Source organism: Geotrypetes seraphini, chromosome 1 (assembly GCF_902459505.1).
Source record: "Geotrypetes seraphini chromosome 1, aGeoSer1.1, whole genome shotgun sequence".
NCBI lineage: Eukaryota > Metazoa > Chordata > Amphibia > Gymnophiona > Dermophiidae > Geotrypetes > Geotrypetes seraphini.
The window spans coordinates 335,093,112-335,106,506 of record NC_047084.1 but is presented as its reverse complement, the minus strand read 5'-3'; the positions used below and the strand labels follow the sequence as shown (position 1 = coordinate 335,106,506).

The window sequence follows — 13,395 nt, the reverse complement described above, 5'->3', positions numbered from 1 at the left end:
CTTAACTTGTGAGGTATAGTGTTCAGCTCTCAGCCCTTGCTCTGTTCAGAGCTCAGGTGGTTAACACAGCTTATCAACACAACTGAGCTTTTCTATAGATATAGCATAGCATGGTCCTTCAGATAAGTCAGTGGCGCACCGAGGGGGGCTGGAGGGGTTGGCATCCGGTTCCCCCCCGACGTCCGGATTCTCCCCCAGCCCCCCCTCGCACCGTTAGCGGTGGAGAAGCAGCCTGCAGCAGGATCGCAATGCCAGCGATCCCTGTGCTACTTCGGCGCTGCTTCCTCCATCACGGTCCCGCCCCTTCTTTATCATAGGTGGTGCGGGGAGGCCAGGGTGATGAGTGGTCCTTCGGGGTGGGTCAGGGCATCAGACCTTCAGGGTGGGGCGGGCAGGCAGGCCTTCAAGGGGGGGACAGGCAGGCCGGCCAGGGGGACAAGCAGGCAGGCCTTCAAGGGGGGGGACAGGCCTTCAAGGGGGGGACAGATAGGCAGGCATTCAACGGGGGTGCAGGCCTTCAAGGGGGGGGACAGGCAGGCCTTCAAGGGGGGAACAGGCAGGCAGGCCTTCAAGGGGGGGACAGGCCTTCAAGGGGGGGAATAGGCCTTCAAGGGGGACAAACAGGAAGGCCTTCAAGGGGGGGGGGAACAGGCCTTCGGGTGGTGCGGGCCTTCAAGGGAGGGACAGGCCTTCAGGGGTGGGATGCAGACCTTTAAGGGGGGGGGGACAGGCCTTCAGGGGAGGGGGGGCCCTGGTGTAGAAGTACACGGAGGGAAGGGGGGTTCAAAGAGACGCGCATATGCTGGACTTTGGGTGGGAAGAAATAATGGGCCTGAAAATTGAGGAGAGGAAGAGAGATGATGGACCATGGTTTTTAGGGAGGGAAGGAACAGAAAGGGAGAGAAGTTGGACACAAGGGATGGTGTGGAGGAGGGGGGATAGAGATACTTGGTAGGAGGGTAGTTGGGAAAAGAAAGGGAGAGATGGTGGACCCTGGGGTGGTGGGGAAGGAGGGAGAGATGCTCGATGAAAGGGTAGTTAAGAAAAGATGGATCTGTGGAGGGAGATGAAAAGAGGAAAGATGCCAGACCTCCTGGGGAGGGGAGGGAAGGGAAACGGGGAGGACAGAGATGGCAGATGGATGGTTAGCATGCAGAAAGAAGGAAGAAGAAGACCCTGGCAAGCAAGTTATCAGAAGACAACCAGAGCCTTGGACCAACAAGATTTGAAAAATAACCAGACAACAAAAGGTAGAAAAACTAATTTTATTTTCTGTTTTGTAATTACAATATGTCAGATTTGAAATGTGTATCCTGTCAGAGCTGGTGTTAGACCGCAAATGTGAGCTAGGATTTAAGAGAGAGAGGAAAAGTCTTTTTTGTTTGTTTATTTTGTTTACACCACAGCGCCAGTGTGGTTAGGAGAAGCCAAAGGGGGATGAAAAAGCTATAAAATAAACACACCAGGATGTTTGAAAAAGAACACCCAATTGGGCAGGAAAGTCAAATCGAAAAACCAATTCAATAGGCTGAATCGAATCGCAATTTTTTTTTTTTCCTGAATTGGGCAGCACTAGTTTGCGCTACTGTCTTAGACTTTAGGACCTGGGATTGGGTAGAGATAAGAACATAAGAAGTTGCCTCCACTGGGTCAGACCAGAGGTCCATCGCGCCCAGCGGTCCGCTCCCACGGCGGCCCATCAGGTCTATGACCTGTGAAGTAGTTCCCGACCATTTTTATAACCTACCTCTACTTCTATCTGTACCCCTCAATCCCCTTAACCTTTAGGAACCTATGGCTTCCTCAGTACTTTATAATGCAAGTGAAACGAGGATTTGGTCAGACTTTTGAAGGGTCTGCAGAAGAAAAATATTGTATAGGCAAGGACATGAGACAGCAGGAAACGGGAACTTTTCTTCCTTCTATTTTTGTGAATGGCAAGGCTGAGGATGTCAGAGAGTTCAGTTAAAATATGTGCTTTATAAGAAAATATAATAATGTGTTTTATAAAGTTTATAAACATTGCTGGCCTACCCGGTGAGGTGTTCCTAATGGTGGTGGTGGCGGCAGCGTGTCAATGTATTGAGAGGAAGAAGTGGTCTGGGAAATTCTGCTGAGCAAACTCCGGGCCCATTTCCACCCCCCAGTTAGTCCACTCCACTCAGCTGGTTCACACACTGAGTGGGTCTTTGTGTGTTGTGCCTGGGTAGTTATTTTGCGATCCCTTCCAGTGGTTTGCCAGTATCTCCTTGTGGTCCAAGGAAGGAAACTTTGTTAACCTTAGCATTGACCTTCAAAATATGTTTGTAATAGCGCTGCTTGTGTGGCATTAGGCTATGTAGTGATCGAAAGAAAAAATCAGACCTTTGCACTTTTTTGCACTATATGGTGGGTGTATGAGGAGATTCACATTTCCTGCACAGCTAAAGTCCTTGCTCTTTCTGTATTTGACATCTAGCAAGGTCTCTGTTTGGAAGGAAAGATCTAACTTAAAAATAAAGTGGCCAGAAGTTATGGTAAAAGCAGATAGCGTTGCTGGTTTTAAGAAAGGTTTGGACAAATTCCTGGAGGAAAAGTCCATAGTCTGTTATTAAGACATGGGGGAAGTGTCTGCTTGCCCTGGATCGGTAGCATGGAATGCTGCTACTCTTTGGGTTTTGACCAGGTACTAGTGACCTGGATTGGTTACCATGAGAATGGGCTACTGGGCATGATGGACCATTGGTCTGACCCAGTTAGGCTATTCTTATGTTATGTTCTCATCTGTAGGGGCCTTTGTTTTCACTTCTTATTTTAATGTATTTTTTTCTGGGAACTTATCAGTGTTTTTTTAATGAGAACAAAAATGGAAGATAATTAATGTGTGTGGAATGGGGGGTGGGGGTGGGGGGTAACTAATTTCTTCAGCTACATAATTCAATCCACCTCAACCAGACATAGGAGAACTCATGCACCATTCACACACCCTCCAACCAAAAATGTCAAAAGAAAAAAAACTGTTCGACAACCTCCTAGCCATTCCAGCTGCAACACTCGACCCCCAATTCTACAATCTATTGACCTCGACCACAGACTACAAAACCTTCAAAAAAGAAATAAAAACCCTTCTATTCAAAAAACACATAAAAACGAACTAACACAATCAGAACTGTCCCAAGCATCACCTGCAACTACTCCATATGTACTTCTGATGTCATAATAATTTAGACAAAATTTATGGTATGTTATGGTATGTTTGAATAATGCTTACATATATGAGGTTCAATAAAAGAAAATTTTCACTGCCTGTTTCTATTCTGACCATTTATTCCGTTTCATGGTTATTACAAAAAATATTTTTTTACATGGCGGGGTGTCAAAAAATGATGGGCCCCGGGTGCCACATACCCTAGGTACGCCACTGAGATAAGCTACTATTGTTGCAAAGGCTTTATCACAGAAACTTCACACGTTTAAATTTACAGCTTCTCAGCAAACAAAAACATCAAAACAGTCACAGAAAAAACGGAGAGGCTTTTTTCTTTCTCTGTTTAATCAAGGCCACCTGACCCCTGTTTGCAGAGAGTTATCATCAGGCACACAGAAGCAAACAAAAAACTCAGTCTTGATACTAGAACAGCAGGTTCTATCCTTCCTTAGCTTAGAAACTAACCTCCATTACATCCTGGTCCCAGCTGACATCTAGAGATAAGTCAAAAATATCCATTGCCTCTTCTCCAGCCAAGCTCTCAGCAGTGGGTCTCTGGTTAGGCAAGTCGTCAGCCATTTCTATGTGCTCCCTGCTTTGAGGTTGAGGAGAGAGACTCCTCCCCTCACCTTTCTGGGCATGCTTCTGTTGATGCCTCTGCTTTGCTTCCCCTGTCTCTCTCTTACTGTGATTCAGGGCTCTGCTTTTTTTTTTTTTAAGTTCAAGAAATTTTATTGAGTTTGGTATATTAAGTACAATAAATGTTAACAAGGCAAGAAACATGCACGCTGCACCAATGCAATGAGTCACAAGAAATTATCTACATAATGTGATACAGCAGGCAGACCCATGCCTATCTAGAAAGAGGGGAGTAGCAGCACAACACGCAGCCAAAAGTACATGTAATATCCTGCTTTTAAGTGTGTCATAGTCCCACCCCTCTCTCGCAGGAGGGGGGGTTGGACTGAAAATCCCCAGGGAAATAAAGCTGGTTTCTCCTAGGCTGATGATATGTGAATACCCTGCAGGACCAGGTCTCTACTTCTCAGTAAAAGTCCTTGTAGGCTTTCTGGGATCTTTATACCGGTATGGCACTTTCTGCTGAATAACTTTAGGCTCATACCCTTCCTGCTCTACCTCACTGTCTGAGGGGTAGTCAGCCTTTTCTATCTCATTGCTTTTAACCTGGTCAGCTCTTTTGATCAGGGACCGTGTTCTGCTTTTATCAATCACAGGGACAAAGCTGGCCATGGGTTTGTCACAATATAATAAATGTATACCTGTTTGGCAGAAGCTCTGATAAAAGAAAACATCGATGAACATTTCGAAAGGAACGAACTACTGATAACCAGTCAACATGGTTTCTGCAAGGGTAGATCGTGCCTAACGAACTTATTGCACTTCTTCGAGGGAGTTAACAAACAAATGGACAGAGGAGACCCCATAGACATCATATATCTAGATTTCCAAAAAGCCTTTGACAAGGTGCCCCATGAACGTCTACTCCAGAAGCTGAAGAACCATGGGGTGGAAGGAGATGTACATAGATGGATCAGAAACTGGTTGGAAGGTAGAAAGCAAAGGGTAGGAGTGAAAGGCCACTACTCTGACTGGAGGAGGGTCACGAGTGGTGTACCGCAGGGCTCGGTGCTCGGGCCACTGCTATTTAATATATTCATAAATGATCTAGAAACAGGGACAAAGTGTGAGATAATAAAATTTGCAGACGACACCAAACTTTTTAGTGGTGCTCGGACTATAGAAGACTGCGAAGAATTGCAAAGGGACTTGAACAAGCTAGGGGAATGGGCGACGAGGTGGCAGATGAAGTTCAACGTTGAGAAATGTAAAGTATTACATATGGGAAGCAGAAACTTGAGGTACAACTATACGATGGGAGGGATATTATTGAAGGAGAGTACACAGGAAAGGGACTTGGGGGTAATGGTGGACACAACAATGAAGCCGATGGCACAGTGTGCAGCGGCCGCCAAGAAAGCGAATAGAATGCTTGGTATAATCAAGAAAGGTATTGCGACCAGAACGAAAGAAGTTATTCTGCCGTTGTATCGGGCGATGGTGCGCCCGCATCTGGAGTACTGCGTCCAATTTTGGTCACCATATCTTAAGAAGGATATGGCGTTACTCGAGAGGGTCCAGAGGAGAGCGACACGTCTGATAAAAGGTATGGAAAACCTTTCATACGCTGAGAGATTGGAGAAATTGGGTCTCTTTTCTCTGGAGAAGAGGAGACTTAGAGGGGATTTGATAGAAACTTACAAGATCATAAAGGGCATAGAGAAAGTAGAGAGAGACAGATTCTTCAAACTTTCAAAAAATAAAAGAACAAGAGGGCACTCGGAAAAGATAGAAGGGGACAGATTCAAAACGAATGCTAGGAAGTTCTTCTTTACCCAACGTGTGGTGGACACCTGGAATGCGCTTCCAGAGGACGTGATAGGGCAGAGTACAGTAATGGGGTTTAAGAAAGGATTAGACAATTACCTACTGGAAAAGGGGATAGAGGGGTATAGATAGAGGATTACTGCACAGGTACTGGACCTGTTGGGCCGCCGCGAGAGCGGACTGCTGGGCACGATGGACCTCTGGTCTGACCCAGCAGAGGCACTGCTTATGTTCTTATGTTCAAAGAAAAGCAATATATAAAAATCCAGAACCCTTTTACTATAGGTTTCTAAAGAAGTAGCTGAAAAAGTAAGGAAAAATGGTAGTGTATATAGAGTTACCATACGGCTCCAGAAAAAAGTAGATGGATTGAGACCTCCGGGTTTTACTTACATTGCTTTCAATGGAAGTATGGAAGACAGACTGAGACATCTGGGTTTTATTTCCATTGAACGCAATGGAAGTAAAACCTGGATGTCTCAATTCATCCTCCTTTTTCTGGAGGCTTATGGTAATCCTAAGTGTATATTATAAAAGATCACAAGAAAAAGAAACATAAGCAACAATATGTACCAAAGGTAAGAGAATCTGGGAAAATAGTCAGGAAAGCAACTATACAAATACAAGAAACATAGCTAAAATGGTAAAATAGCGAGCAAGTTATGGGAGGAAGTATGAAAGTGGCATTGTGGGACTCAAAGGCGAAGGGGAGGCGTGTGCCTACCTCCTGCACATCCAATGGTCTTACACACTCGGTCTTCTTCTTGGCAGCGATTCAGGCAGGCTCTCTCAGGCCAATCCTTGGGACCTTCTCTTCAGAAGTTTTTATCATAGGCCCCATTTTATACGATGAGAATTAGTTACTAATAACCCAGGACAGTCACTGAATATCTGGGATAAAATTCACATTACCCTATCCACCAAAGCTTATGCAGATCCTGGACGATATTCAGCTGGAACCCGCATAACACACTTATACGAGTCCAGGCTGAATATTGGCCTAGCCCCACATGAAAATTACTGCCCAGATTCTGTCCCAATTCCCTTCCCCCCCACCCCCCCGGCACCACTGAAAATATAATAATAATAATTTTTAATAATAATTTTATTTTTTATATACCGCCATGCCCGTCGAGTTCTAGGCGGTTTACATCAATTAGAAAAGGATCTACGTTTTCAAGCAGATTTACAAACAAAAAATAAAACAATTAAGTAATAAGTAAAACAAGGTAGTCCCAGGCCCCTTTTCCCCCCACTGTTCTCACTCCCTCCAGATCTACCTTGAATCTCTAGTGGTCCAGTAGTAAATGGTCAGAAGCGATGCCCACTCACTCCTGCCTATGTGAGAGGCCACTTCAAAATGGCTGCTGTGACCTCTAGCGTCAGTTTTGTGAGTACTTCAAATTTTCTGGGTGCCTTTCCTTACTATGTACGACATTCTTCTAATTGTTTTTCGCACATAATCAGTGCAAAAATGTTAGCGCCCATTTTATAGAATTACCCTTAAGTATCAACATTTACTGTGTCTTTGTTTCGTTACCTTTTTATTAAAAAAAAGAAATTAAACCACTGTCATGACAAAGCAATACTCCTTTCTCCTTTTTGTAACTGTCAAATGCCAGAACAAGCTGAACATTTTCATTCAATAAAAACATATCCTAAAGATCAGAACATTTGATAGAACAATGACTCAGAGCACATAATCATGAACCATCCTACAGTTTTTCAGCATGCAAGGAACTAATCTTACCATATGGTTAAAGTGTTACATCATGTTCCAATGATCCATTTTATACGGTCTGTTCAAATGATGGTGCTTTGGGATCTTCAGTTAGACCTTGTTTACAAATCAATCTGATTATTTGATCAATTAGTACCAATACATATTTATATCAAGTATTCTAAAGATCTGATCCTTTGGTGCCCCCTCCTCCTGTTCTTTACACACTCACAGACTCAGAGGTAATCCAAAATATACAACCAAGTGTGATGTGTCCCTGATGTACTGTACTTTACATATCAAGGGAACCCTCACTAGCCTTATTTCCCTTAGGGCTCCTTTTACTAAGCTGCGATAGCGCTTTTAGTGCACGCAGAATTTTAGCATGCGCTAAACCCGCGCTACACGGCTAGAACTAACTCCAGCTCACTGCTGGCATTAGCATCTAGCGCATGGGGCAATTCAGCGTGCGCTAAGCGCACGCTAAAACCGCTATCGCAGCATAGTAAAACGAGCCCTAAGGTGCGCTAACCGATTTAGCATATGCTAATTGCTAAGGCACCCATTATATTCTATGGGTGCCTTAGCATTTAGTGCGCACTAATCTTTAGTAAATCGGTTAGTGCGCCATAGTAAGAGGCCCCTTTAGAAAGATAATCTTTGTTCTTCATTGGTTCCTGGGAGTCCCGTCCAATGCGTTGCCTATTTCATATCCTATTTAAAATATTTAGTCCACCTTCAGAGAAAATAATTTGAATTTCACCATCTAATATAATAAAACGGTAAGCCACGCATGCACACTTCCTATGCGTGCGTCCGTTTTCCGTGAGCTGTAGCTAGGAAGTGCGCATGCGCGGCTTACGGTCTGGCCTCGGAGCGGCAGCTGCCGGCCACTAGCACCCCCTTCCCTCTCCGTTCACCTCCCGACTCCAGCGGCGTGACAGTTTTCAAAGAGGCGCGGCTAAAACTCCTGGCACTGACTCCCGACTCCAGCCTCCAACAGATGGCTGCTTCACATTGGATCCGGCCGCTGGCAGGTCTCACGTTGTCCCTGCCCCTGAGGTGGATGTCGGCCGCGGAGGCTGTCGGCGGCCCGAGGCGGATGTCGGCCGCGGCGGCTGCTGGCCGCCCGAAGCTCTCTCTCTCTCTCTCTTCCTCCCCCCCCCCCCGAGGCGGATGTCGACCGCGGTGGCCCGAGTCATACACAAGTGCTTGCATCATTTAAACATTCTGGAATACAGAGTTCTCTTTTTGTCACAGACTAAAGCTTTGGAACACATTGCCTTAGTTTACTTATGAATTAGTGCTGCTTACCTTTCAAAATCGGTATGGGGGGGAGGAAAATACTGCACAGGGAAGTGGGGTGGGAGGGAAATGGAGGGGCAGAAAAGGGGTTGATGGACAGGGGAAGAGATGCTGATGAAAAGGGAGGGGGGTCAGAAAAATGAAGACAGGCCTACTGCTGGACAGGGGGAGCAGGAAGGAGGTGATGATGGACAGGGGGAGGTAAAACAAAGGAAGAAGGGCTTCTGCTGGATAAGGTGGTGGAGGGGTGGTGGAGGAGGACACAGGGGAGGTAAAAGGAAGGGAGAATGGACAGGGGGAGCAGGCAAGGGGTGGTAGTGGACAGCCAAGGAAAAAAAAAAAAAGACAGACAGAAATACAGAAAGCGGCTAAAGAGAGAGAGAAAAAAATAAAGACAGACACAAACACATATATTCTAGCACCCGTTAATAACAGGGGAGGTAAAAGGAAGGGAGAATGGACAGGGGGAGCAGGCAAGGGGTGGTAGTGGACAGCCAAGGAAAAAAAAAAATGACAGACAGAAATACAGAAAGCGGCTAAGGAGAGAGAAAAAAAATAAAGACAGACACACACACATATTCTAGCACCCGTTAATGTAACGGGCTATAAGACTAGTAAAAGAATAAGATGGAAGGCTACAAACAAGCTAGTATATATATATCTACCAAACGCTAGGAGAAAAGCAAGATGAGTTCAGTTTTTTCATAGAAGAACACTTTATTGTCCTAGCTTTTCTACCTCTTATATTGCCAGACGTGATTCTGACGTCTTAGAAAATATCATGAAATTTATCTAAGCAATGGTTTCAAGAGTTTCTTTGAAAGTACAGTAAGAGCCAAATATCTTCCAAAAATAATAAACTCTTACTTATTTTAACAGGAGTTGCCATACAACAAATAACATGCAATTGGAAAAATTGGAATAGATTAAACTACAGTTTTTGTTGGAATTCAGTGTGTCATATTTATAAAATGGAAAGAACATTAGCTCTTCAGAAAGGAAATTTTAATAACTTTCAAGATGTGTGGGGGCCATTAACAAATTATTGCAATGAATAAGTATTATTTTCCCTGATTTGTACAAATGTAAGAGTGGGGTGGGGGGAGTGGGGGTTTTCTTATATGGTATAAGCGTTATGAGATGTTGAAAGGATGGGAGGGAAAGGGATAATTCTATTTAATATGAAGAATTGTAGAATTTCAAGTGATATATTTCAGTTAAAATGGTTGATACCTTTTGATGCACTTGATGTAAGTTATAAAAATGAATAAAGAATTCCGAAAAAAAGAAAAGAAAGTACAGTAAAACCTTGGATTGCAAGTAACTTGGTTTGCAAGTGTTTTGCAAGACAAGCAAAACATTTTCTTAAATTTTAACTTGATATACAAGCAATGTCTTACAATACAAGTACTTAGGGCTCCTTTTACTAAGCTGCGATAGCGTTTTTAGCGCGCGCAGAATTGCCACGTGTGCTAAACTTGCGCTACGCAGCTAGAACTAATGCCAGCTCAATGTTGGCATTAGCGTTGAGCGTGCATGGCAATTTAGGGCACGCTAAAACCGCTATCGCACCTTAATAAAGGGAGCCCTTAGAGTATACACATATCACAACTGAGCCGATGGTTCTTCTCTCTCTGGCTGCAAGAATGTAGTGGCTGTTCTAAACGAGCAAAGTCTTGCAATACGAGTACATACAGTATACACGCGTCACATCATCACAACTGAGCCGATGGTTCGTCTCTCTCTGAGACTGCAGGAGTGTAGTGACTGTTCTAAACGAGCGAGGTCTTGCAATACGAGTACGTGTGGAGGGGCAAAATCAAAAAAAGCGTCTAAGTCCCCTTTTGGCCTAAGTCCCTAAATGTTCAACCCAGAAGCAGGGAAAGTGTCCATAACCAAAACATACGTCCATGTTTTGATTATGGCCTTTCTCTGTCTAAACGTCCAATCTCCACTACGTCTAAAAGTACCCCAACAGCACGTCTACACTTTTTAACCATAACGAAAAAAAAACACAAAACGTCCAACAGAAGGGCTTTTAGGCGAAGGAGGAGCCAGTCCTTCGCCTAAAAGCTGGATTCTGTAACCTGTCTGTCAAAAACAACACCGGTTACAGAATCCTCCCCCCCCCCCAACAACGATCCAGGCAGGAGGGTGCCCAAGCCCTCCTGCCATGTCAAACCTCGACCCCCCCCTCCCGACGATATCGGGGCAAGAGGGAGCCCAAGCCCTCTTGCCCCGTTGAAGCAGCGACCCCCCCGATAACATCGGGGCAAGAGGGAGTCCAAGCCCTCTTGCCCCGTTGAAGCCTCAACCCCCCCCAGGCACCCACGGCACCCCCGACTTGTTCGGGCCAGGAGGGAGCCCAAGCCCTCCTGGCCCAGGCGACACCCCTACCCCCACCCCCACTACAGTACGATCAGGCTTTTTGATCGTCCAAGTAGCCACTTAGGACACTTTTTAGACTTTTTTTTTTTGATTATGAGCCCCATAGTATTTTGTATTAAAGTTTTGGGGTTGTGGAATGAATCAACTGAGTTTCCATTATTTCCTATGGGGAAATTCGCTTTGATATACGAGTGCTTTGCATTACAAGCATGCTTCTGGAATGAATTATGCTTGTAAACCAAAGTTTTACTGTACTAATATTGTAACCATGTTCTTGATGAAAACAATATTTTAGTATGACATGATAATGCCGTGCTCCCTTGATTTCAGCACTACCTTGATTCAGAACAGCAGCTGAATGGCTACTGGTCACAGTGCCTGGTGGTAGGTCGGTTCCCATGAATCAAGGCACACTTCCACCTGAAATCACCACAGGCATTACAAATACCAGTACTGTACACTGGGTATGTGGTAAACCTTGTGAAAAAAACAAGCAGGAAGAGACTTCACACAAGTTTCACTTAAAAGTTAGCAAATATTTATTGCACAACAGATGCGAAGAGAGCAAAACGGTAGTTCTGAAATGTTTAAAAGCCAAGTTGCAACTGTGAGGTTGACTAAAGTGCTATGTGTGTTAGGGTTATATATATTTGGAGCCTCATGAACCCGGATGCATGGCTATGCCCTGTTCTGCCCCCATCTCCTCCTTGTTCTGCCTCAATTCCTGCCCTGTTTCCCCCCCACCAGCCCCATCCCCTCAGAGCCTTGCCTTCTTCCCTGGAGCATGTGCAGATGTGTGTGACATCATCCGCGCATGCTGAGAGGCCCTCCTGATGTGGCTGGAGCTTTTCGGGGCTTTCCAAAACAAAGACAAACTGCTGGGTTTTAGAAAGTCTGTCCAGGAACCCAGACAGTGCTCTATAAATAGGACATGTCCAGGTTTTCCTGGGCATCTGGTAACCCTAATGTGTGTTTGCTTACATTCTAGGCCCAACCAATCTAATTCAGCTCTATTCAAAAACCACATCCTTTGCGTAACTTATCAGATAAGTATCTTTAAATTTTTATTCTTTTAACTTTTGTCTCCTCAGGTACATCAGATTAAGGAACAGGAATGAACACTGGGCCCAGTCATGTGTTTTCCCAAATGAAATTAGCCAGCATATTCAGGTTCAAAATTAATTTAAAAAACCAACCAAACAAATGACCTTTAAATAAGTGTGTGCACCAACATAAATTGCAAAAAAGAAAACATTTCTTCACCGGCCTTGTGTGGAGTACCTGCTGGAACTACTAACACAGGAGTCTCGGGAACAGAAATAGGACTTGGGAACCATCACAGGTAAGTACCTACTCCCTAACTTTACAAATTAAAGAGAAATCCTTTCTTTCTAAGTGGTGCAGACTCAATGTGTTCCTTCATCTTCTGGAACTTTGGTGAGAAAAACTAACCCCAGCAAAATAAAAGCATAAATATAACGTTTCCTATTTGAATTTCCAAACCTTTCTCATATCGAGGTCAGCATCCACAGCTCGGCCATTCACCCTTTCAGTCTAAGGCACTTCTGTCATCAGTGCAGCTTATCCAGCTCAGCCAATGTTTAAACCCAACACTCTCTCAAATAGTGCTGCCACCTTCACTAAGAGCTTTCTGACCAAAGCAGCCTTTCTCTTGATCACCAGGGACTTCTGCAACTTATCTCAATTAAAGGTCCACAAATGTTTGAGAAGGTTAGCAGAAAGCATCTTCCGTCAGCTCTTTAAAGTCCAAGCTGGTTCCCAGTCCAAGCTATCCTCACGGGAACTGGCTTGCCACCTCAGGTGTCAAAATTGCAACAAAATTATTTAAAACCTCACCAAAGCAGGTTTATCAATTCTATCTAAATAAATAGACCCCTTTCAGCTTTTTCTTGGCTTTTTCTGGCGTTCCCTCACAATTCAGTCCATTTTGAACCCCCCCCCAGCAAAAATGCTTCTAAATGCCCCCGTCTCAGTCAAACAGTTTACTCAAAATTCACACAAGCTCAATCAAAAACCTTTCAGCCCAAATTAAACCCAAAAGAACTCTCCTAGAGCCTCTCACACTCAACAGCACCTCGCTCTCCTCAGAGGCAGGTCCCAACTGACTCCAACAGCTCTCTGAGGCACAGAATGTAAATAGCTTCTACTCCACGTGCAGAGCAACACACAGCTGCTGCAGTCACTCTCATGTCATTTTCACAGCAAAACATTAAAAATACAATTTAAAAAAACCATTAAAAAACAGTGCTAGCACTTTTTTTTTTAAAAACCCGTCTCCATGCTCTCCAAACATTTGTCACCATAGGAGTCAACTTTTAAAAATGATTGGGGGTGCATACTTCCTAATTTTTGAAATTCGCTCACATAA

The 13,395-nt window shown here is 44.4% G+C and overlaps 1 protein-coding gene across 1 annotated transcript in view; it reads right to left on the bottom strand.

Annotated features, from left to right (window-relative positions):
* Positions 1 to 13,395, bottom strand: part of SNCA (synuclein alpha) — a 272,359-nt gene that overhangs the window by 206,541 nt on the left and 52,423 nt on the right. The gene's annotated exons all lie outside the window — the stretch shown is intronic.